Consider the following 24927-nt stretch of genomic DNA (forward strand, 5'->3'; position numbering starts at 1 on the left):
TTAGGAATGAATGGGTTGTTCACAGGAGCTTTCAGTATGTGTCTTGCAATGCTCCTATGAATCAAGTCATGGAATGATCAGATGTGTGGGACTGAGCTCACAGTGCCTGAAAGCCATGTAGGTTCTTCCAGAGTTAGCTGACAAGTAGATGTAGGAGAAAATTCACAATAGATCTGTAAATAAGAGAATTAAAAAAAAAAAAGAAAAAGCAAAGGAAGGTACTCTGTGTTTAAAGTTCCTTCCTGGAATTCTAATTCCAGGCTTCTGGCTCCTAATGTCTCCTGAGGAATTGCTTAATGATGGTTTCTTTATCTCAACCTTTTTGAAATGTGATCACTTCCCATCAGTGAGGTTTCCAGGCTCAGCCATGGCACTTTTCATTTGCTTTCCACTGTTTTCCCCTCCTGTGTTAAATGAGTTCAATTGCCCCGTGACTAGACTCAGCATGCTGTCTTTTCCTCAGAAGTATTTTGGCTGTGTCACAGAAATTCTCTTTTGTTAATGAAATTGAGTAAATAATTTGTAGCAATTTTAATGCAGCAGTTTGCTAAAGTTGTTAATCAAAATGCTTCTTGTGATTTTGCAGCAGATATTAAAGGTCACATCTGCTTCCATACCAGAGATTTTTCTTCTTTAAATATATATATAGGAGAAATGTTTCCTTTTCCAAAGGCACTGTAGATCTGGCTATAAGCAAATATTTTCCCAAGGTAAAAATAAATTTTCAGGTCACATGCAAGTAAGGTGGTTATAGGCTAAGCGCTGTTTGATGGAAACAAATCAAGCAGTAGCTGAATGTGGAAGGTGTATATTTTTGCATTTGGGGATTATTATTTATTGTGTTTTGAAAAAAAAAAAAACAAACAAAAAAAACCAAGCAGGGTAAAAAGTGGAAAGGCAATGGCCTATGGAGTATTTTTTTGTCTTAATTAAAAGTTGTACATGTTTTCATAATGTGGTTAGAAAATATTGCCATCCCTGAAATACCAAACCACAGTTTACAATTCTAGTTCTCTGAGACTCTTTAATTCTAACATTAAAAATCTAGAATTTTGATATTGCCAGACCATCATCAGGTTAAAAGCTTTCACTGAAATTTGCACTGAGTGCTCAATTCCAACAATGCATCATTAAGCAGTGATAAAAGGCAGGAGAAGAGTAATGCTTATTATATAAGTTCAAGTTTGAAAGGGCTCTTTAGTAGTTGGTTTCCTAGGTAGGTTTTTTTTTCTCTCATGCTACTGAGATGGGTAATAAGTTGTGATAAGCAATGCTCAAAGAAACTGTAAATACTGTAGGAAAAGTATTAACCCAAACAAAGATGTGCTTATTTTCCTGAAGGCTGTTTCTGGGGGTTATCATGACATTCTTTCTTCCTTTGACCAGTCATAAGGTATGGAGTCTATTTTTCCCCCTCCACTTCTAAGCTTTGGCATTATATACAATTTCTTGTACAAACAGGATCAGGAAGATTTTCCTGGGTTTTATTTGTAATGGAAAGTTTATCCTTTTTTATTACTTTCACTATTGACTCTTGGTGTGTTCTTGCCTCTACAAATGCTGCTGAAATAGCTGTTGTCATCCATTCTGTGATAGGTTTTGGCTGGACAGGTGCTTTAGGGTCAAATGAGAGCTCATTCAGTCAAAACTGTGGTGGCAACAAGTGCCAGCCTCAGGCCAGTTCCTGAAGTTCACATTGTCAGGGTTGTAATCCATGATTGCTTGTAGTTCTGAAATTTCCACCAAAGTATTTGTTAATTATATATAGATATATGTGTGTGTGTGTGTAATTTATTTATTTATCTATTTATCTATTTATCTATTTATTTATTTATTTATAAAGACCTCTCTAAAAAGCTCTGGTGATAAACTTCCATCCATCTCCTAAAACAAAGGACAAATATGATATGACATAAAGTGGCTGTCAGGAACTGGTTAAACTTCAGTGACTGCCAGGATCTCAGGGTTCAAATGAACACCTGGTATTTTAAGGTGCTGTTTATGGGATTAATTCATTAATGGATTCATTCATTCTAGAAAGTTAATCCATAGGAGATGATAGTTCCACAAACTCAAACACATGTTGTGTGTTTCCTTCTTATGCTGACAAATTCCCTTCTTCATCATCAGAATGTACTATTTTAAAATATATTTTATAGTGTATTCATTTTAATATTTTAATTAGTGACAAATTTTAATACAACTTCCAAAAGTCAAGAGTTGATTTTCTTTTTAGAAAATGAGTAGGCCCAAATGACCCTGTACCTACTTCAAAATTTTGTAGTTAAATTCTAATATTACATAATTATTTGGATAGCTCATCAGGTAGTTCCAAGGGAAGTTGTATCCACCAAAATCAATAGAATGACATGTTAATACCCTAACCCTGTGAACTTAGTTGATAAAATCCTGGCCCATTTTCAATTGCAGTCCTTGAATTCTGAATCTCCCTAAATTGTCAGCTCACATAAGGACAGAATATAGTCAAGTGTATGCAATTTTTGCCTCTGAACTTCTTTTATTAGAAGTGTCACAAGAAACTTCATCTTATCCTCTTATCCATTTCCCCTCACAAAACACTCAAATTTTGTACCAACAGTGTACAGATGATAAAGCTTTCCTTGTCAACTGAATGAGTCACTGTTTCAGTTTTCTGCTAAGTCATATAAACAGGATAATATTTTTATATTCATTAATATTTTAATGAAAGCTTCACAGTTACATGAACCACTTTCTTTTCTTACAATATGCATTTCCTTAAGATTTTTTAGTGGTGCTTACTCAAGTAGATAAAAGAAAGTAATGCAACTCACAAACAATATTTGAGAAGTTTACAACTCAAATTTTAATTTGTTGTCATAATATTGCTTAGCTTTACTGAATGTTGTTTATAGTTCGTTCCACCTTTATTAAGTTATTGTTTCATAAATGTGGTTACTGTTGTCACTTTCAAGATTAAGAAACGTGAAAACAGACTGTTAAATAACAGTGACATAGGAATTTTCATGGACTCTGAAGGATTTTGTGACTCACTTATCATCCCAGGGTAGGGCTTTTTTTAGAACTTCAACATTTCAAGTTTATGTGCCCATTTTAATGTTCTTACAGTGATAGTAAGATATCATCCATATGAATAAATGTTTGCATGATGTGCTTAGAAAAACTGGCACAGCTGGCTTGGACCTTATCCTCTGCCATTAAATAGCTTTTAAAACATCTGCTGCCCAGCTGACTGAGATTGAAAGGGAAGACTTTTCCATAGGCTTTTCCAAAGCTTCATTCTTCATTCCTCCCATTCTCTGAATGGTCCTAATGTACTTCAGTTAAAAACATGGAGCCCTGAAGCACTCAGGAACAATGCTTTAATTTTTGCGATGAATTTAAAAAAATTTATGTTAAGCATTATTAGAACCTGTGTGACTTATTATGACTTTAAAATATAGCAGTCATTGTCATAATGGATTTTTTGCTTCTAAATACAGATAAAACAGGAATATTTAATATTGTTCCCTCCATTATTTTAGTACTCTACACCCTAATTTATCCTTTTTACAGAAATTAAGCATGCTTTTAACATATGGGTACCCAAAACTTGGATAGACTTATGGTTTACAGAAAAAAAATCCAGTTGGATCATACATGAATCTAGGTATTCTATCTTCTTAGTAAGCACTGAAACAGCCTAGTATTAATTGCAAATGTAAAAACAACTCCCCTCCCTCTTTTTCAGAAATAGGTCTGTCAATATGGACAGACCTTTTTATCTATTTCTCAAGGTCCCAGAATCACAGAATGGGTGAGGTTGGAAGGGACCACAGTGGCTCATCTGGTCCAATGTCCCCATTCAAGCAGGGTCATCCCAGAGCACATTGCACAGGATTATGTCCAGAGAATCCTTGAATATCTCTAGTGAGGAGACTGACTAAAAGGAGAGTGAAAAAAGAATTTATTCTACATCAGCAAGGTACTGGTACCTCTTTAAACTACTGCTCAAATCTTTGAGTCATAATTTTAGAATAGCTGGCATCTGTAACAAACTCTGTGTTGGCTCAAGGACAAGTTAAGAGCACTGTTTTTTATTGGGTTTTTTTCCACAATCGGGCTAATTTTCAAAAACAAAAGGCTGCTAGCCCCCTCCATTCCATGAATAGGCACAATCCTTCTGGCATTATCCAAGTGCTGCTGTCACCTGAGGTCTGCCTGCCTGGAGTCAGAAATACAGGATTTATGGCTTTATGCCCTCTTGGGAAGAGCAGGTGAGGCACTTCACAGCAGGTGTTAAACCAAGCAAGATATTAAGGGTTTACTCACCTTTTGTAGGGAAGTACAGATAGATAGATTGATTGATAGATTGATAGGTATGTTGAAAGAGAGCAGGGCCCTGCATGGGAGAGCATCTGAGGTACAAAGTATTTATGCAAAATTGCCTTCTCATTGCCTCAGAGAAATAAACCATTAAATAGTAGCCAACTGCAATGGTAATTGATAAACAGTTTAGCTGATGAGCTCTCCTCACCTGTATGAAAAGGAGCAGTATAAAAGAGCACATGCCTTTCATTATCTGCAGTAGCTATCTTAATTTTTGTAAAGGCTAAGGAGAAAATGATGAGTCCAAATATATTTTTTTTTTCTTTTTAATAGCAAAAATAGGAGCTAAGGCTGTTATAAATACACAGAAGTCACATGCCTATACTTTTCAATACTCAGTGCAGTTAAACAGTGCTGTTATATAGATTATGGGACAGTAGCAAGTCTTCCATAGATTTTACATCAACAGTGTTATGAATTCCTGGGTGTTGGATAATACTTAGGAAAGGTTTTAAGTTGAGGGCCAAGCATCCAAATGATTTGTTGAAGGGAAGCTATGAAAGTTACTGTGAGCTTCTGCATTGCAATCCTGATTATATTCCCAAGCAAATCAACTGTTCATTTAGAGTAATTGTATGAAAGGAGATTTCTCACATAGGAATTAAATTTAGGGAAAATGAAAAGAATTCATTCTTTCTCTCCCTGCCTTTTGGAGCACTTCATACAAAAGAATGAGGAGATGCTAACATATGCATCAAATGTCACCTCTGTTTCAATTCTCCCATCTGCTTAATGCATAATACTTATCATTAGGTAGACCATTAGGGAAAGGGTTGCATGTATGGAGATGGACCTTTTCATCTTTATTCATTTGGCAGCCTGAAGCATGAATGCTCGATGCCCAAGTGTGTCATTCATCTGACAGGTTCTGCTGACATGGCATGAATCAAGGCTGGCTCATCACAAAACAATTTTAGAGGACAGCAGCTCACTCAGTGTTCTGTGATTCCAGTGTTTTCTTTAATCACACCTTAGGATGCCCCTCTTTGCTGCTTTTTTTTATTTGCTTGTTTGTTTTACTTTTTTTTTTTTTTTTTTTGTGATGCTTGTAGGAGCCTAATGCAGATTGCTGTGACCATATCCTGTGTGACCTGAGGCAGCTGCACATTTCTTCTGAGAGCATGACAGTCTAATTCTCAGCTCCACCTTATTTCCATGGATTATACTGTTGGTTTGGTCATGTTTTACTTTAAGAGCTTTAGGCACAAGGAAATGTGTCATGTATTGAGTAGGTTTTTTTGAGTAATCTTAGGCCAAATGTGGTGTTAGCTCAGGCTGGAAATAGACAAAATCATCTTAATAGAATCATTTATGCTGGAAAAGACCTCCAGGATCAAGTCCAACTGTGACCAGTCACCACCTTGCCAACCAGACCATGGCACTGAGTGCCAGGTCCAGTCATTTCTCAAACACCTCCAGGGATGATGACTCAGCCTTGGTGAGCCTGAAGATCTTGCCCACAAAAATATGACATCTGGGTATTCATAAAATATAATGAATCTATTTCTTCACTCAATTCTGCCTCCTTTCTGGTTCAAGATTTTCCTTTTCTTTTTGGAAGTAGTTTCCTAGTGTTTTACATTTTATTCAGTTTAATTTTGGATTTAACCCACACATCATCTGGTGTTTTTCTACAGAAGTATTCTCTGGTACAACTCATTTCTTTTATTTAGGAAACCTTCTATTCTTACTTAGGCTAAAGATGTAGTTCACCCCAGAAAATAGCCCTCATTTTAGCTATGGTTAGCTAAAACAAGGAACAGACTTATAGCTAGAGTGAAAGAAATGTTATCAGCTTGTCATTTCTTACAATCCCAGTGTCATCAGCCAGAAATGCATCCATTATCACATGTTGTGCCTTGTTGGATATTGAGGAGAAGAGACCAAATGATCAGCTGAAAAGTCATCACTGAGCTCCTTAATCCTTATACAGTTGTGGATACTAGAAATATGATAAGAGAATGAATAAGAATCAAGTGTGCATTTTTGTTCTAATAGAGGACATTTAATTTATTTCTGATTAAATTGTGCCTGATTGAGTCAATTGTGCCTGATTGAGTCAATCAGAAATATCTAACATGATTGGTAGGGAACATCTCAGAGATTGTGTGTTGTGATGTAAAATTTTATTTTCATACGCTCAATATCTTCCAGTGAATTGAAGGTCTCATTAATTAGTAAGAGTTTTATAAATATTTAAAAAGGGAAAAAAAGCTAACACATTTTATGTGACTTTGTTACAGAGAATGCTTTTTCTCTTACTTTTAATGTGCTAAAATTTTATGAAGAAACAAAAAGAGCAATTTGACAGAACATGCTGTTTTCATGGCATAATATAATTGCATAACAGTCACAGAACAGGAAGAAGTAATTAGATTACTAGTATAAGTATCATCAGAAATAGGAAACTTGTCAATTTTCATAACATTTTGAGAGTAACTGAAAAGACTGAAGAAAATTATTAAGTGTAAGAGAGAACTGGGACTTTGCCTCCCAGAGTTATTTTGCACTCTAATGGAACTATGGATTCATAGCCTTAGCAAAATAATTATCATTAGAAAAGGAGGCAAGAGTGGAGAACCTTCAGTCAAAAAAATAAAAGGAAATGGTTCAATAAACTGATTAGTAAACTAATTTTTTTTCACTATCTGCTATATTAAATATGGATTGTAGAATTGTACCTCTGAGATGATGTTTTTAAAAAATCAGAACAAAGCCCTGCTACTTTATTTATAAGCATGAAATCAGAGCCAGATAGAAGTAAATGATTTGCCACCCAGTATTCTACTCATGGGGTCAGTTTCACGTACACAAGTGTTTTGTGTGCAAAAACAGTTTTTACACAGAACAGAAATATGTTTGCAAGGGGAAGGAGGGACTGGGAAAAAAAAAAAAAACAGATGGGAGAAAAACAGGAGTGAATAAAGATTCCTTAAAATACCAGCCATGAAATTATTTACTTCTGTTCTTATTACCAATTAGGAAATTGTTGTCTTTTGCAAATTCTGAAAATGAAGTGGATTTAGGAAACTAATTTTTTAAGGTATCTAAAGGTCCAAAGGGGAAGTTCAGCATTAACATAGGCCTACCAGACACATATTCTTATGCAGAGGAGGAGACTGGTCATCTCCCCTTGCATGCAGTCATTGTATCTGCATCTCGTGCAGAATTCATTGAATTCATTGCTTCATCTCCTTCCTGTGTCATGCCACAAGAAATTTGATTGACATCTGAAATATTCCACTTTAAATTCCTGATAGTTAGTTAGACTGTTTTAATTGTTCAAGAGTATTTCCATGGATGTGTATTTTCAACATAGTTACTGAAAAAAAGCGGAAAAGAATGTGTGAAAACATGAGGAGAAAGAGACAGGGAATCTAAGCCTTGACAGGTTATGTGCTTTTCAAATGTCTTTAATGCAAGTGTCCCAGAAAACATGCAGTTATTTACTATTTAGTTCCTTTTGTGTTATCTTTTCTCCTAATGTACTTGTCACTCTAGTGTGATAAAATAGCAGTTTGCAAATATATTTAAATTGTGTGAAAGCCATGACCATCATTGTCTTGGCCACCACCATTTTACAAACCTTGCAATGACTATTAAAGAAAGGGAAAGGCTAATATAATAATAGTCTAATTTAACTGAAAACACAATTGAGTAATTACCTTGTTACTAAAGAAGAAGAATTTAAAAAAGAAAAAAAGTCCAGATTAGGGCTGAATCCTTCCTCTTCTAAAATCAGACACCCTCCTTAGAATGTGTGGTGGCTTTGCTCCTACTCTGTACTTCAGCACACTGTAACAGTACAGACATGAAAGTAGATAAAGGGAAAACAAAAGGAATAAAAGAAGCAGAAGATGATAATAAAGAGGCAGAATAAAAACCAGACTAGCAAAACCTGTAAAACAAAGCACATTTATGAGGTACAGTGACATAAGAAAGGAAAAGAGAATGAAAACATAAGGCAGGAAAATAGGATATGGAAAGGAGGCTTGAAACAACTGAAATAATCATAAAATTTTTAAGGCTTGATTTATCAAATCTAAAATGGCGTGCCAGCAAGAGAGAGCAAAGTAAAAGAAGAGGCATTATTATTCAAGGAGAAAGTACCTCAAAAGCTTTTGAGCGGCATAAATTGCATTGGAATAGAACAGGACTACTCTAAGATTATTGATGAAGGATTTTATGTCACTAACTTCCTATTCAATGAAAGTAATATAGTCTACTATACCCTTGAGATGTGTTTTGAAGACTATTTCTTGCAAAATCAGTGCTACCAATATTTAATGTGAACTAGGGAAGTCATGATTTTAACTTCAAGGAAAAAAAAGATGTTTTGAGCACACCTACAAGTACTTGAGGGTTATTTATGTATTTATACATCCATCTTAAAGATTGCATGTCTACTATGCCTTGGAGTTTGAAAGATAATGTCATGTTTCTGATATTTCTCTCCTAAGCACTGTCTTCCTCAGTGGCCCAGAACATTTGTGCCATGCAGGTCTCCATCTTAGACAAAAACGAGGTAGATCTTGCAAATTCTCTTGATCATTCAGTTACTCTAATGATAATTCATTAAAACTATGCCCTTATCCTAACCTCAATAAAAATGCTACAGTCCTCTCACTGTGCTTTTCCTTTCCATTCACCTCAAAAAAGGAGAAGACAATCTCAGCAGTTAAATGAAGAGCTATGTAGGCTCCCATAAATATAATTTCTAAGTAAGCATCTCTATGCTTCTCTGTGAGTGTCGTGGTTTGACACGGAAAGATAATTTTTTCCGGAAGGAAGGGGTCAATTTAGATATTGACCAATTGAAAGTAGACACGCCTCTGAGAACACAGAGGGGTTGAAAGCAGAATTCCCAGGGGAACTCGCTCTCTTTGGTTCCGGTCAGCTGCAGTGCAGACCTTCCCCCGCCCAGCCACGAGCTGGGTGGGGGAGGAGAAGCCCCCATGGCCTGAGAAAGGTAGGCCGAAAGCCCCAAGGGTGGTGAAAGGACTGGAACCGGGCTGGCCCCTGCAGATGGAAGGGTGGAAGAAATCTGGGATGTCTCCATTTCCCCCCCCCAGAGTTCCTCTCCTGAGAGGGAGAGAGAAAGCCGCAAGGAAGGAGGAGCGGGGGGAGCTGCAAGGTGCCCAGTTGTGTGGGAGTTGCTGGATGTCCGGGCATCGAGCCATCCTGAGAGTTCGGACTTTTAACCCTTCCTTGAGAAATAAAAGCTTTGTGAATTTTCCTTTCCCCTCCTCGGTTTGAAAGAGAGGAAGAGAGACACCTTGGACCCTAGGATGGGATGTTGGAAGGAGGAATTCTGGATGGGAGGGGGACAAGGAGTGGCTTTTGGCTGGACTTTTCCGTGTTAGCCACAACCTGAACCAAATCTTCTCCTTCAAGAGGGACTGTGTTTTGGGAGGATGCCAGTGAGTCAAGAGACCTGCTTCAGCTGAAAAAAAGACAAAAGTGGAGTGAACAGAGAAAAGGTTAGGGGGTTTGTGGTGGCGCCCCCTTTCCTTGGAAAGGAAAGAGAAGAGAAGAGAAGAAGATCTCTGTTCTTGAGCCCTCGGCCCCAGGGGAAAATGGGGGGGGACTGTGGTCCCAAACAATGAAAAACTGAACTGTTGTTTTCTCCCCTCTTGGCAGGGCATCCTTGAAAGGAAAAATCCTAAAGGCAGTGACCATCCATGCATTGGTGGTGAGAGCACTGTGCATGGAAAGGAGAAGGGTCACCATGGCAAACTTTTTCTCCGGGCGGTGCCATGTGTGACATGGAAACACAGGATGTGGAGCTGTGTTTCTTGGGGGGTCTGTGGCACAGGAGAGACTCTGTTCCCTCGATGGACTGAGTATCGATTGCTTGGAGGGTGAAAACCTGATTGGGGTCCAGATTGTGTCTCACTGTGGTTTGTTGGAGTTGGGTGGTGGGGGGGAGGAATGTTTTGCAAGGTTTTCATTTGGATCTTTGTGTGGTTTTTTTTTCCCTTCTTTAGTTTTCTCTTTTCTTTTGTAATGGTAGTTTAATAAAGTTTTTTTCCCTGTTATCAAGCTTGGGCCTGCTTTGCTCTATTCTAGATTCCACTTCACAGCATTCCACGTAGGGATCACATTTTCATGGGGGCACTGGCCTTGTGCCAGTGTCAAACCATGACAGTGAGTTAGGCTACCTTAGGATACAAAAGGGAAAATCCTGCACAAAGCTACGTGCCATGGGGCTCACATGCCCAAAAATCTGCTGCTTGAGCTGTGAGTCCTTGAGGATCTGTGTCACTCTGAAATTCTCCCGTTGGGAGCAGGAGGTGAGGGAAGGTGTCCCTCCCAGTCAAACTGTGACTTACTTGGACCAAAGGCTGCCACAGGCAGGAATTGCCTGGTAATTGATTGCAGCAGGGCTTCCTGCTGATTAAGATGCTTCTTGATGTGAATAATAGTGACAGATTGTCTGAAAGAGTGTTTTGTTGGAAATGTTTAGTGTCAATTTTAGAGGGCTCTCAGTGATTTTAGTCTTCTACCAGGTCACAGAATAATAGAAAATGTTGAGTTTGAAAGGACCTATCAGGGTCATTGAGTCAAACTCCTGGCCTTGCACAGGATACCCCAAAAGTCACACCATGTCTCTCAGGAGTGTTCTCCAAGTGCTCTCTGAAGTCAGACAGGCTGTGATGTGACCACATCCCTGGTTCAAACACCTTTTCCTCATATCCAACCTAAACAACCCCTGACTCATCAGCTTTGTGCTGTTTCCTGTCGCTGGTCACAGAGTGCAGAGAGCGGTGCCTGCCCCTCTGCTTCCCCTCATGAGGCTGCTGAAGACCACAATGAGGTTTCCTCTCAGTCTCCTCTTCTCCAGGCTGACCAGAGCGAGTGACCTCAGCCATTTGTCAGAAGGCTTCCCCTCCAGTCCCTTCACCATCCTCGTGGCCTCCTTTGGACACTCTCCCACAGCTTCATGTCTTTTTTGTATTGTGGCACCCAAAGCTGCCCCAGGACTGGAGGTGAGGCTGCCCCAGCCCCGAGCAGAGCAGGATGCTGGGCCTGGTGTCCCCAGGACAGGGATGTCCCTCCTGGCTGCCAGGGCACTGCTGACTCAGATCCAATTTACCATCAACCAGGACCCCCAGGGCCCTTTCCATGGCACTGCTCTCCAGCCTCTCATTCCCCAGGCTATACACACAACAAGGGCTGTCCTGTCCCAGGTGCACAGTCTGGCCCTTGACCTTGTAAATCTTCATACAGCTGGTGATCACCCATCTCTGATTTCTCAAGGTGCCTCTGCCCTCAAGAGAGTTGACAGCTCCTTCCAATGACTGCTCCTTCCAATTTAGAATTGTTGGCAAACTTAGTATTCCTGTGTGTCCTGCATCCAGGAAATTAATGAAGATGTTGAAGAGAACTTGGCCTGAGCCCTGCAGAACCCCCCAAGAGCCCAGATCCAGTAGTGTGGAGTTAAAAGTGAAAACAGCATTGGTTCTAGCACTGCTACCATGGGTAACTTGCCTATGCCTGGCAGAAGTTTTGTAAAATACAACCATGTCTGAGCTGCAGAATAGTAGCAATCAGCCCTGTCTGCTCATGTCAGCTCACTATGAGACCTGTCTGCTATTTCACAGAGCAGTTTTCTTTCCCCTTTGAGAAGTAATTAAGCTTATCTCTGATATATATTCTCTATGTCAAACGATCTTTTATGGTGCATTGGCTCAGGTGGTCTGATTAGCAAAAACATCACCTTGCAATGAAAAATGGAAAATAATTTCTGCTTTATCTTTCTGGTTATAGACATAAGAGTTGCTTTTTGTTCTATGCTGTAAAAACTGATTTGAAGAGCTATTTCCAATATGATTTGCTGATATAACGAGCATAAGAAAACTACTTAAATCTAGAATAAATATTGCAATAGATGAATGATGGAGACTGATCAAATATTTAGGCAATTAATGGTCCTGTAAATCGTTACTGTGAATTCTGATGCACTCTTGCTGGTCCTGCTGGACAATTATAATCCACTTTGTAATGGCATAGTAGAGTATCTGAAGAATAAAAGGTTTCTTTAACATGAAGGTTACACATAATTAGTTACAAGAATAAAACTATTCTATGTCTTGTGGGGTTTTTCAGCAATCAATGTGCCAGTAAAATCAGATTCAACTCAGTAAATAGGAAAAAACTTGGAAATTTCCCACAGTGAAAAACAACATTGCTGTATTACTGAAAACAAAAGCCTTGCAAAGAGCCTTGAAAAATATCTGTATGTCAGTCAGGAGGCAGAGATACCAGCTGAGATAGGCAGCCAAGGGCAGGACTGTGCAGAAATACCAGCACAGATACTTGGTGTGGTATAACCACATCACTGTGCTTACATTGCTGTTTCTGAATTCAGCTAGTGCATCTGGATTGATGGCAGATCCCTCTGCACCCTGCCATTAATGGCATGCTGGCACTGATATTCCTCCTGTGGCACTGCATTTTTCACTACAGAACCAGCTTTGGTGGGGACTGTGCTGCTGTTCTTTTCTCTATCTGATGCATTCTTTGTGGCATCTTACTTTGAGGCTGTTCCAGAGGTCATTAACTCAAGCCACAACCAACAAGAAGTACATTTGTATGCAGAAACACATTTTTATTGTGTGTTACATCCTGTTTCTCCTTCCCTTCTGCCCACAGCTTAGCCTGGCGTTCTCTTTGAGCCCAGCCCCATGCAGTGGCACTCTGCTGTGTCCAGTGACATTCCACACTGGCAGTGTGTGTCATTCCTGTGCATCCACAGGGGACCCTGAGGTGGTACCTGCTTTAGCCAGGCAACAAAGGCAGTAATAAACTGCCTCCCAAGAGCTTCCCTCTCATCATATTGAACATTTCAGGTGCCCATACAAAGAAGGAAACTCTTCTCTGGGACTGTGCACATACAAGATCTTGCTTCTGTGGCTAAGGAGCAGAGAATGGTGGCTCCAGAGAGTTGTCCTGGTTGAACAACACCATGCGCTTCTGTGGCAATTACAGTTTATAGTTATATTTAGGTATGGGCCATGGAAAAATGGAATACAGTTGTTTAGATTTTCCCCAAGGAGCCCCAGGCTGTGGAAATGGCTCCCAATTTTTATTAAAAAAAAAAAAAAAATACATGTTTACCAGTCCTTGAAATATCCTAAATTATGGTGGTTTTATTATTATTATTATTTGTTGGGTGATTTTGTTTCATTTTTTTTATTTTTGTGGTTTTTTTTACCCTATGAGATAATAAGTTGTAGAGGTCTGAGATAGTTTGGTGCTATGATACATTTGTTTTTCCTACTTAGAGTTTGGCATTGCTAATTTACTTGATTTTAAATTCATTCTCAGATGATTTGATTGGCAATAAAATTAATTTCCCCAGATCAAGCCTATTTTGTCCATTATGGCAATTTCTGAGTCATTTCTTCCTGCCCTTATCCTGACCCATGAGCCTTATGTTATATTCTTTTCCCAGGAATAGAATGCCACTTATTTTTTTGGTTATAACAAGAAATCATGCTTTAGCTCTTTTCTCTTTTTTATATTAATGGACTCAGTATCTCTTGGGCTGCTAGTGAACATCATCTGCTTTTCTGAAACAGGAGTAGAAGGTAAAACCCGGGTTTATCAAAGACATTAGAGACCGGTATAAATTTTGAGATAAGACTGTGCAATTCCCACCTCTTAGACATTTTCATTATCAGTTCATTTCTCATTTTTCTCAAAGCCTTTTAGTCTTTGAGAATAGTTTGGAGCTATTTTCTTCCCAGTACCAGTGTTTGTTTACATGTTGCACGTGGCTCTGAGTGTAATTTCCAATTGGTAATGTAAAAGTTGTTAATGTTACTTTAGTAAAGCACTTAAAAATTTGAGCCAGAAACTTAACTGATACAATGTCATCTGAGAATCTGTTTATGATGAGCAATGTGTTAGAGCAGGGATTACATCTGAGTAGTTCTGACTGAGTGATTCCCTTCATGTTATTTTGGTCAAGATCACATTCTTTCATAGTCAGAATAAAGCTGCTTTGACAGGAGGCTGACATCAGAGTGTAAGAACATTGTGCTTTCAGGCTATCTTGCAATATTTTTAGGCTGTCCTTGAAGCCACAGGTTTGTTTAAATGCATTAATTTAATTGTTGCTAAGTTTCACTGTGGAGTGTGGCACAGATAGGAAAGTAGAAAATAAGTAAACAGTTTTGTGGCTGTATGTTTATATAATAGTGCATCATGTTTCTGTTTTAAATACAGAAGACTGAAATGTGTAATCAGAAAGTTTTTTGTTATACTATTAAAAACAACAAGAAGTACCTATTTTCTGAAAAAAAGTGCAGACAAAATAAGGACAAATCTTTATATTAAAAGGCAGAAGTCTCACAGTTAGATTTCTGGGGATGTCCTTGAAAGAGCTGCTGAACTCTTAAGAAGGTTAATGACTATGCTACAGTAGGAAGAAGCAGTTCAGCTAATGCACACTTCAGTAAATTAAAATCCCTCTATTGCACTCAGGTGTTTTATTCACATATTCTCCCCTTGCCTTGTCCCAAGAAGACAAGATGGCTGAAACTTCAGCAGATTCCTGGACCTGAAACAACAATAAAAACCTCTGTTGTCACCAGAAACATGTGAGTGCAATGCAGGAAAAAGATCTGGAGGAGGAGTTACCTGCTGCCAGGTTCAGTGGCTAGACAGGTTTCCTGCATTCCTGAAGTAATAAGACATGATGGGGTGTGCATTTCTGAGCTTTGGGGGTTTTCAGGTACTGTGACGTGATGCCAGAGAGAAATAACTTCAACAGCTGCAATAATGTGCCTGGAGCACACTGACACACGTCTCATTAAAATATATATAACTGCACTGTGATGCAGGTGTAGTGCAGGAAAGAGAGGGGAGTTTTTTGGTTGTCCTTCATTTTATGAATTGTTCCTCTTACATTGGCCAGTGTTAAAGTACAGTGCTAAAGCACAACCTTAAAGCAAAATGATTTGTTGAAGGTAGTAAAATAAGAGCATTTTTAGTCAAAATCACTGAAATAAGAGGGAGAAGATGCACTGGTTTGTAGTCACTGAGGAGAATGGAATTGAATCCATCTCAAATGCCACAGTAGCAAGCACATGGACATAAAGCAGTGGGATTTAAAAGGCTTTTCAAAGGCCTGTTCAGCTCAGCTGTTCCAAACATTTTGTTCCTGTTCTTGCTGCTGCTACCCCAGCACTCAGCAACCAGGAGGTGAACAGAGCTGTTAACACTCAGCCAATTTGTGTTTCTGTGTCAATAAAGGAACGTTTTCCATTCCATTTTCTGGAATGAGAGCTGAATCTTCCTCCACCTTTCTTGGTTACCTTGCCTTTTCCCTAGTAACACTTTACAGCAAATGTTTAGACAGAAGGAAAAGTCACTGTGACTGCATGGAGTTAGAAACCATGGGCTCAGTGAGGTAGAAGTGACTCCAGACAAGGTCAAACCACAACCCAGGAACCAAAGTAGAAGCAGTTCAGAGTTTCTCAGGAGCACATTCGGGGTTTTGGAGAGAAGCATGCCAGCCTCAGTGGGGAATAGATTGCTCACTACTCAGGATTGTGCCTCTCAGTGTTAGTTTCTATCTGAGAGGTAGATGAATCAGGAATTAAAGGTCCTCTGTATTTGCTTTTAAAAGAGAAAATTTCTCTTGCAAGTCTTAAAGGTGTACCTTGTTAATATACATCTGTGCAACCCCTCCAGTGAAAGGAATTAATTGTAAGGCATTGAAGCCCATTATAGGATCCCTTCTTCAATTGTATAATGTTCTTGAGTAATAAAGAGGAGTGATTTGAGTTTTAATGGCATTGCATCCTTGTATGGGAAAATTTTGCAAATGCTGTCTCTGTGTTTTTAATAACAGAGTTACTTCCCCCTTGAGTTATTCTGCAGAACTCTGAAAAATACTTGGTTCATCTCAGACTATTTTCCACAAGTTGTTTCTTACAAAGTAAATGGGGCAATAACCAGAAAAGTCACTTTTTTTCACCAACACTTCACTCTGTAGATTGTTTCTTGTTCCTCTCTCTGTAGTTTTTCCTGCCTTAGAAGATTTATGTGCTAAAATTAAATGATGCTGCTTCAGTGTTGTGCTCTACAGAGACCTGTGTCACTTACCATTTTTAGTAGTTAGGAGCTGATATGGCAGAATGCATTTAGGCTTTGTTTTCTGAGACAGCTAAAAATAGAATTGTTTGATAATATTTCATTTATCACATGATGGTACCTAAGGGGCTCTGCAAAACTTAGTTTTGTTTTCAACTAAGTTGGACAATTGTCTAGAAGCTGATACCTAGTTACTATGGCATTACAATATCAGCAAATATAACTACAAAATGCAAATTTGAAAAAGCAATAATAGCTTAAAAAAAAAAAAAAAAAGTTGTATCAAAACTTTTTGGGAGCTCACAAAGGTAATGCAAAAAAAGGCAATAACAAATAAGCCACCCCTAAATCGATCAATACATTTTTTGGAGTGCAAGCTGGATGCCTAGGATTGTCCCTGTGTCTGTTCTGTCAGTCTCCAACCTCCTTTTATTAGTCCTAGATAGAAGATAAACAACAAGACTGACAGCTTTGTGTCCTTTGGCATTTTTGTGTCACCATCACAGAGTAAGAGGGTATTATGTCATCACTCAAGCCTGTCAGGTTTGGTTTAGTCTGCTGTTTGTCTTAACGATTGTTTTCCTCTTTTTTTTTTCCCCTCACTTGATACACATACCCTGTATAGATTGTATATTGTTGATGTTACCAGAATCCATTTTTCAGAGGAGAGGTGTTTTTAACTTCATCCATAGAAATGTCACCCTTTTTGTTCCTGTACACCAGAATAGAAATTAGAAAAAGAAGCATCTTCTGCACTCCATCAATTCTGGTCTGTGCAGAACTTTTTTATAACTCACATATTCAAACATTATTTGTGCTGATATTACAAGCAACAAGATTTTTAACTTTTTAAGACTTTGTTCAGGAAAGTTCATTATATGTAATGGTTGTGGAATCTCTGTAGGTTTGAGTACTGTACATTGATGACAGGTGCCCAGTACCTACCTTTAATTATATAATTTATGGATGAAATAAAAGGGAATCTTAGCTGAGGTTTGTCTTTTGAAAATGGTCAAATAGGTGTGATGGTAGGTTGAAGAGTCAGCACTTGGCTTTTGTTAATGACTTTGTAGCATGTGGAAATAATTGGTTTTCTTCACAAGGGAAGTCATAGGCTGCTTCCACAAAAAAAAGCAGAAGTACCTATAGGAAGTATTTACCTCAGATTGCATAAGCTCTCTGAGAAATGTCTGGAAAGAGCAAGAAAAATTAGGAACAGATTGTTCTAAAGATAGCAAGCTGAAGAAGAAGAAACCTAAACTAAACATTATGAGGTCCTAATGAGGGGGAATAAAACCTGGACAACCAACTTCAACCTAAAGGATTCTGTCCAGTGCTTCTTGGGACTCTCCACTTTTCCCTAAACGTAACATGAAAGCCAGGTCAGACCTTGCTCATGCTGGAACAAAGACACAGAGAAAGGATGCTTATTCTAGCTGGTAGCCAGATAGCTGAATCAGTCAGTTAAGGGATGGAAAGGAAGGGACAAATTTTTAGTTGTCATAGTCCCTAATACAAGCCAGTAATAAGACCTTTTGTCCACCAATCTTCTCAGAGGACGTTGTAACCATCCAGGCCTTGTACTTTCTTAATGGATTTTGCTCACACCTTTACCTACTGAAGCTATGCCTCTGCAATTATTCACAGTAGGAAGCAGAAAAAAAAAATAAGCTAGCAAGTAGGAAACATAAGAAAACATTTAAATCTTTCCTTCAATTAGTATGTATTTCTATGTGTAATGTTTGTATTCACATAAAGTAGGACAGTTTCAAAGGAGTCTTCAAATGACAGATGCCCCAAAGTCCAGCAGTGATGGCATGCAAATAGATGGTCAAGTGAGGTGGAAATTCTGGAATCTGCCCCTTCTGAGCAGGATTGTATAACCAGGCCCTTGTGGGTAACAGTGCATGTTTGGGACAGACAAAGGCATGTTTGGGACAATCACAGTTTGCCAGAGAAGATCCAACAAGTAATTCTGGGGATGTTTCGTGGATGAGCTCCTGGGTAAAATCAGTGGAACAGCACTTTCTTTGGGAGTTACCCTGATGCAGAAAGAGGATCTGTCCTGCACTCACAATCCAGTTAAATGACCCAGGAGAATTCAGGCAGTTGCCTGGAGGCATTTGTACCTTCTGAGAGACTTGAGCTCAGCAACTCAGCTAGATACTTGTCACTGAATAATTGAAGAATTTCAGCAGAGCCCAAAGGTTTTCCTTAGGCACAAAGATTCATGTTTCAGATGTTTGCTGTAGGTTTGTTTTTGGGTTTTTTGGGGTTTGTTTTTTTTTTTTGTGCTAAGTTCATCCCCAGCTAGAGCTAGTTTCCATTCCTTAATAAATTGCCAGAAATATCAGAGACCAAATAATGGTTCAGAGAGCCATTGAGCCTCCTAGGTATTGCTGTAGTGGCTCTTTGACACGTCTGTCTCTGCTGTCAAATTTATTCCAGTAGAGATCACCTTACAAGATGATACTTGATTTACATTACCTGATTTGTTCTGTAATGGAGGAGATCAGAGTGGAGTCCTTGATTTCATTTTCACAGGGAACAATATATCTTTAATTTTAAAATGGATGATCAGCACCTACATTCAGAGAAGCTGGATACCACAATCCCCATTGCAGAGCAGTGTAATCATCATTCCCATCCTACTTTGTCTATTGCAGTCAGAAATGTTTCATCTTGCCTCATTTGTAGCTGTTTCTCTTGGATCTAGATAGACACACCTGAGCCAGATCCTCAAGTGGTCCCACAGCTTTTTCCCTCCCTTCCTCTTCCTCTGAATTTAAGCAGTCTCCAAGGAACCTTTTCCTCTAAAGTGCCATTGAGGAAGACAAAGGCATTTTTTGCTCCTTTTTTTGGCTTTAATCCACTTATTGTTTTATGTCTGCTGGCAGAATTAGGAAGATGGATTGCACCTGAGGATAAAATTTTGTCTTCATCCCCTGGAGATAAAGCTGGTTGCAGACTCTTATAATTATTGGTGTAAAGCTTATGATCAAGATTTTACAGTCGGAAGCTCCCCATGGTCTCCTATACAGCTTTAGAGTGCCTTTGAGTTAGTGTTGATCCATATGGCTCTGATTACCCTTCACCTGTGTGTGAAGTTAAATCTGCTGCTATTCTTAAATTTATAGGATTGCAGTTTTCTGTGCAAGAACAGTTTGATAATTTTTGTTTTATTTTAATTTTTTGATGGCAGTGGTAGTGGACTGTTTTACTCTAATTTATCACTCTTTGGTGATACTTTCTAGGATTCAACTAGACAAAATTTAATCTGCAAAGTAAGCTTAAAACATAGGATACACTAGAGAAATTAGCTCTGAGCATTTTTCTACAAAATTATTGTTTGTTTCTTTCTTTGTTTTTTAATTCAGCTTTTTAAACAAGGGTTTATTGAGTTCTGTATGATGTAATTTTTTTTTCCTGATCTCAGAATGGGCCTCTTGGAAATAAAACTAATACATTATGACTATTGTCTATTCAAACATAGAGGGTTCAAAAATGTGTTCAGTAAGTCAGCATTTGAAGATCTAAGTTGCCAGAGCTTCCAAACTCAATGGTGGTTGTTATTTCTGCCCATAATGCTGCAATTCAGTGCTGATGCAAAAGTTTTCTCTGGAAGCTCAAGCTTGTGCTATCCTCCTACAAGTGGCAAAAGCAGCTCAGACCAGATGACAACCCCATAGAACAGGATCCTGGAGTATGTGAGAACTCACCTGTGTGTACTCAGACAAATATCAGGGTCCCTTTTCTTCACCTTCTCATTTTCTATTGTTCCATCTGGAAAAATTTTCACCGATTCAATCAAATGTCTTTAAAATTCTTTTTTATTCTGGCAAAATACATGTCTGTGGGAGGGCCTACCCAGAACAGCACTCAATTCCAGAGGTGATCACGTTTATCTGTTAACATTTTCCCTGTGGCAGGTAAGACTTATTTCTATGGATCGATAGTCTTCAAACAGTTTTCTTTATTACAGTTCAGCAGAACACTCTGCAGGGTATCAGTTTTTAATTATACAAAAGCAATTTCAAAGCCAAAAAGGTGGAGAGTAATGCCTGAGAAATTTTTGTTTGTTTGTTTTATTTTTCTGTAGTATTATGATACAGGCATATGCTGTATGAATCAGATAGTCCTCCAAGGAACCTGTGGAAATCCTGCAGTCCAGCTGCCCTGCTCAAGCTGGATCAGCCAGGGCAGATTGCCCCAGACCATGTCCAGTCAGATTTTGAGTATGTAAAATTGAAGACTTGGCACCTTTTTGGGATCCTGTGAAGTAAAATACTGCACCATAGTTCTTTCTGTGATTAAGTTTTAAGTTTGGGGAGGACTATCTCCAGTGTTGGAGCAGAAGAGTGTGAGGAGCCCTCCCACTGAGGAGGAAGCAGCAGCACTAATACTGAGTGATGAACTTCATAACATTAACAAGGGGGACTTCTCTCCCTAAATGAACAGAAAGACTATTTTAGAGGTGATAAATTGACTGAAATTTTAGGTTTTGTTTCTTTACATTGTCAGTGGTAATGAAAAGGTTGTAGGGAGAGAAATGTCCTGAAGGTTTTGTTCTGATCCTTATTACTCTTTCTTTTAGTTACTGTTAATAATTTTTTTTTTTATACTCTTTTAAAGTTTTGAACCTGGTTTGCCTTCCTTCTAATCCTATGTCACAGCAGGAAATAAGTAAGTACATTCTAGTGAGTGCACTGGTGATTAGCTAGCACTGAACTCACCACATGAACTGACCACAGCCCCATTCTGTCTCTCTGTGCTGCTGGGAAAGAGGAGTTCAGAGAATATTGGGTGAAAAATTAAGCCTGAAAAGAAGGGAGCATTGGAAGATAGGTGTTTTGATATTCAACTTTATTTCTTATTATGATAGTCTGATTTGATTGGTAATAAATTAATTTTGCCAAGTCAAAATTTGCACGTGACAGTAACTGCTGAGCAATGTCTCCCTGTCCTTGTCCTGACCCACGAGCCTTTCATTATATTTTCATTATATTTTCATTATATTTTCTCTCCTCTTCCTTCCTCCCCTCATCCAGTTCTTTCCTCTTCCTTTCTCTCCTCTGTCCAGTTGAGGAGAGGAGTGATAGAGAAGCTTGGTTGGTGCTCAGGTCACAACAAAATGATTGATGCTGCCTTTATGGCCCTACTCCAGTATGGCCCCGGCTCTGTTCCACTGGGTGAGCCCAGAAATGAGCACAACACTTCAGATATGTGGTAAGCACATTTCTCTCACTCTCAAGATTTTTCATAGAGGTGCACAGAGAGAAATGAAAGAGAAAAAAATTTCAATTTCTGCTCCTTGTTTTTCCTATATGGAATGTGTTTGGAGAATTGTTTACCTGGAGTGAGTGCTTGGTTGGATTCTGGTGAGGATTGTTTGAGCCTGATGGCCAATCCAACCCACCTGGGGCTGGGCTCTCAAGAGAGGGTCACCAGCTGTGGGAGAATTAGAGTCAGAGAAAGTTGTATGTAGTTTTAGTATCCTCCTTTTATATAGTATATTAATGTATTTTAGCACAGTTATAATAAATAAATAATTCAGCCTTCTGAATTGAGACAGACATCGTCATTTCTTCCCATTGGGTTCGCCTGCATTTACAACAGTGTGATCTCTCCAGTGCTGAGGAGACTGCAGAGATCAACTTGGGCTTGTGAGCAAAACTCTTCCTAATACAGCTCAGCATGCTGATAAGTGTAAAGTAATTTAAATTTACAATTGTTACATTTTTGAACTTTTGAAGTAGATAAAATGTACTTGGGAGTTTTTATTTGGAAATAGAAAGTAATAAGTTAATTTGATGTACTCTTCCCTTTTAGAGAGTTTCTGATCAGTGTTCCTGATGTATATTGTGTATGTAATTAGTTTAGGCCATTCTTCTTCAATTTCTTTTCCTGTGGCCTCATTCTTTCAGAGAACCTGTCGAGCACACAGAGGAAATAAAACTATTTACTACAGAAAATAGGAAAAATGATACTAATAGGGATGACAACAGAGTTTTTTGTCAATTAAAAACTGATGAGGAGAAGAGGAAGAGACTAGATGGATTAAAAACTGGAGTAAAAGACTGTTTATTCCAAAGATTGGCAAGACCCACCTATGTGTGTGATCAGGAAAGATTTCAAAGAAAAGGAACAATGATGAGGAATAAGAGGAATGAAAAAATGAGGAAAGGATGGATCAGTGAGGCAGTAAAAATATTTTCTGTTTGGAAAAAAATATGTATTGAGTATAGTAAAGGCTGTGACAAGGGAAAATAATTAAATACAAAATGTTGTTTAGATATTGTTAGAGAATTAAAAATATTAAAAAGTATAAAAAAAAACCACAAAAATTGATCACTATTGAAAGAACTCTTTGCATTTTTTAATTATTAATTGCTTCCTTTTGTATGACAATCATGATGTGCAAAGCTTTTTTCATAGGTAGTAGACTGAAGACAAATTAATTTAGATGGTTTCATAGTGAGTCTTCAAATTGTATCAATTAAGCAAAGTGCAGTGTGAGAACCAATAATAGTAATTAATTGTTGCAAGTGGGAAGGTTAGTAGCATTCTCTAGCTATAAATGGGTGTTGCTGTCCATATTTATTTTTTCAAATTAATATCTTTTGTCCTTCACCTCTTGCTACAATTTGAACTGCAAAAGGGACAGGCAAGAAACCACAAGAAAGAGCCAACAGCCATTTTTCCCAACTCATAAAAAAAAAGGAAATTCCTCCAATAAATGTTTAATTGAAAATTTCAGGATACATTCAATTGCTTTTGTCTAGATGTGTGTGTTAATCATGGACAAGTTTCTTCTGGTATATTCAGATATATCTGGTGTATGTGAATGGCCCAAAAAAAGTCCGATCTTGGGAATAAATAGTACCAATGGTAGCAGGACTCCACACATCTATTATTGCCAGTATCTACTGTTAAATATATGCATTTATTCACAGTAGAGTTTTTTTTTAATTCTCTGCATCCATCAGTACTTGGTATGCTGTCATATGTCAGGTGTTTTTTCTTACTTATTTTCTAAATAATATTCTCTAGTACTTGGTGAATATGTCTTGCCACCACTGTGGAGTCCAAACATTTTATTGCTGCACTTGTGTCACCACATTCTTGGAATATAGCTGCAAAAGAAGTGCATTTACACAAACTAAATTTAGTCTAGAAAAGTTAATTTTTATCTTCTTCTCTCTCTTTTGTTGTTGGGTTTGTTTTTTTTTTTCTCTAATGACTATAGCAGGGAGGGACTGGCTGCTTCCTCTTAGAAGGACTCAAATCCACCTCCTCCATGAGGGAGAAAAATGCTTAGGAAAAGCTAAAGAAGATTAATCTTTGTGAATATCTACAAAGGGTTTTTGGCACTTCAGGACTGGTCACCTTACGTATTTTGTGATATGCAGGTTCCTTACTACAAAAACATCCAGAATGACAAGATCCCAGAATGTTTCACATTGGAAAGTACCTCTGGAGGTCATCTAGTCCAGCTTGGTTCTCTGACTATGCTAGAGCATCTTCCTATGAAAATTAGAGGTCTAGATCTGCTGCCAGGTTTTTTTTTTTTTTTCTTTTGAATTTGGATTAACTCCAGGAATCTCTGATCGTCTTGCTAAACAATCTCAAATCTATTAACCTCAGCTTGTATGAGAGGGGCTCCGATTTTTTAATTATGTGTTTCTAACACCATTTCTCACTAATAGATTCCTTCACATCGCATCTGCATGTGAAAAACTTAAGACAAATCCTACAAAAGAGGGAGCATCTGTGTCCTTGTGGTGGAGATTCAGATTGTTTGCTGCTCAGCTGTGTGATAGACATCATAAAACTTTAAGGGCTCTATCATAAATGGTGTTCAGTCATCAAAGAGCTTTCTGGAATCCTCCCTGGAATTGCACTAGACTCATCTCGGATCTCTCCTGATACTTTGTTCCATCTGTCAATTCCCTCCTAGTGAGACCTGTGAGTCACCCTAACAGCACTGATATCTTCAGTATTGATGTATACATTAGGCTTTGACTCTCCATTGGTACTGGGATCAATTGCTGGGCTGATTGCAGATACATTCATCAATCGTCCATGATTTCTTGGCTGTTTTGTCCAGGTTCTCTAACATTTTCAAGGCAGTGATCTGTTCTTAACTGGCCACTGGAGGAAGATGACTTGCTCTAATGGCTGCAGCAGGAGTTTAGGGAGTCTGACTGCTTAATGTACTTAGGAAAAATGAGTATTCTTGTGTTGGCATCTATAGCCATCTGCTGCAGGAGGGATGACGTTCATTTGTGTATCTATGTGATCAGGAAGTGCAGGAAGAACAGGGGCATCTTACAGCTGTTCTCAGGAAGAAAAAAAATCTCTTTTAGAACACCATAAAGAGAGAAAGTCTCTCCATCTTCTGCTGAAATAATATGTTTGAACAGGACTACAGTCTTTAGAAGTTAGAAGACTCTG

At 38.4% G+C, this 24927-nt stretch overlaps 1 protein-coding gene and 1 long non-coding RNA gene across 5 annotated transcripts in view; both read left to right on the forward strand.

The window, feature by feature from the left end:
• Positions 1 to 24927, forward strand: part of CADM2 (cell adhesion molecule 2) — a 590742-nt gene that overhangs the window by 439679 nt on the left and 126136 nt on the right. The gene's annotated exons all lie outside the window — the stretch shown is intronic.
• Positions 9254 to 10410, forward strand: LOC144248940 (uncharacterized). The gene is made up of 2 exons (XR_013342127.1): positions 9254 to 9848; positions 10009 to 10410. It is a non-coding gene; the product is annotated as an uncharacterized LOC144248940 (long non-coding RNA).

This window comes from Lonchura striata, chromosome 2, assembly GCF_046129695.1.
Source record: "Lonchura striata isolate bLonStr1 chromosome 2, bLonStr1.mat, whole genome shotgun sequence".
NCBI classification, from domain to species: domain Eukaryota; kingdom Metazoa; phylum Chordata; class Aves; order Passeriformes; family Estrildidae; genus Lonchura; species Lonchura striata.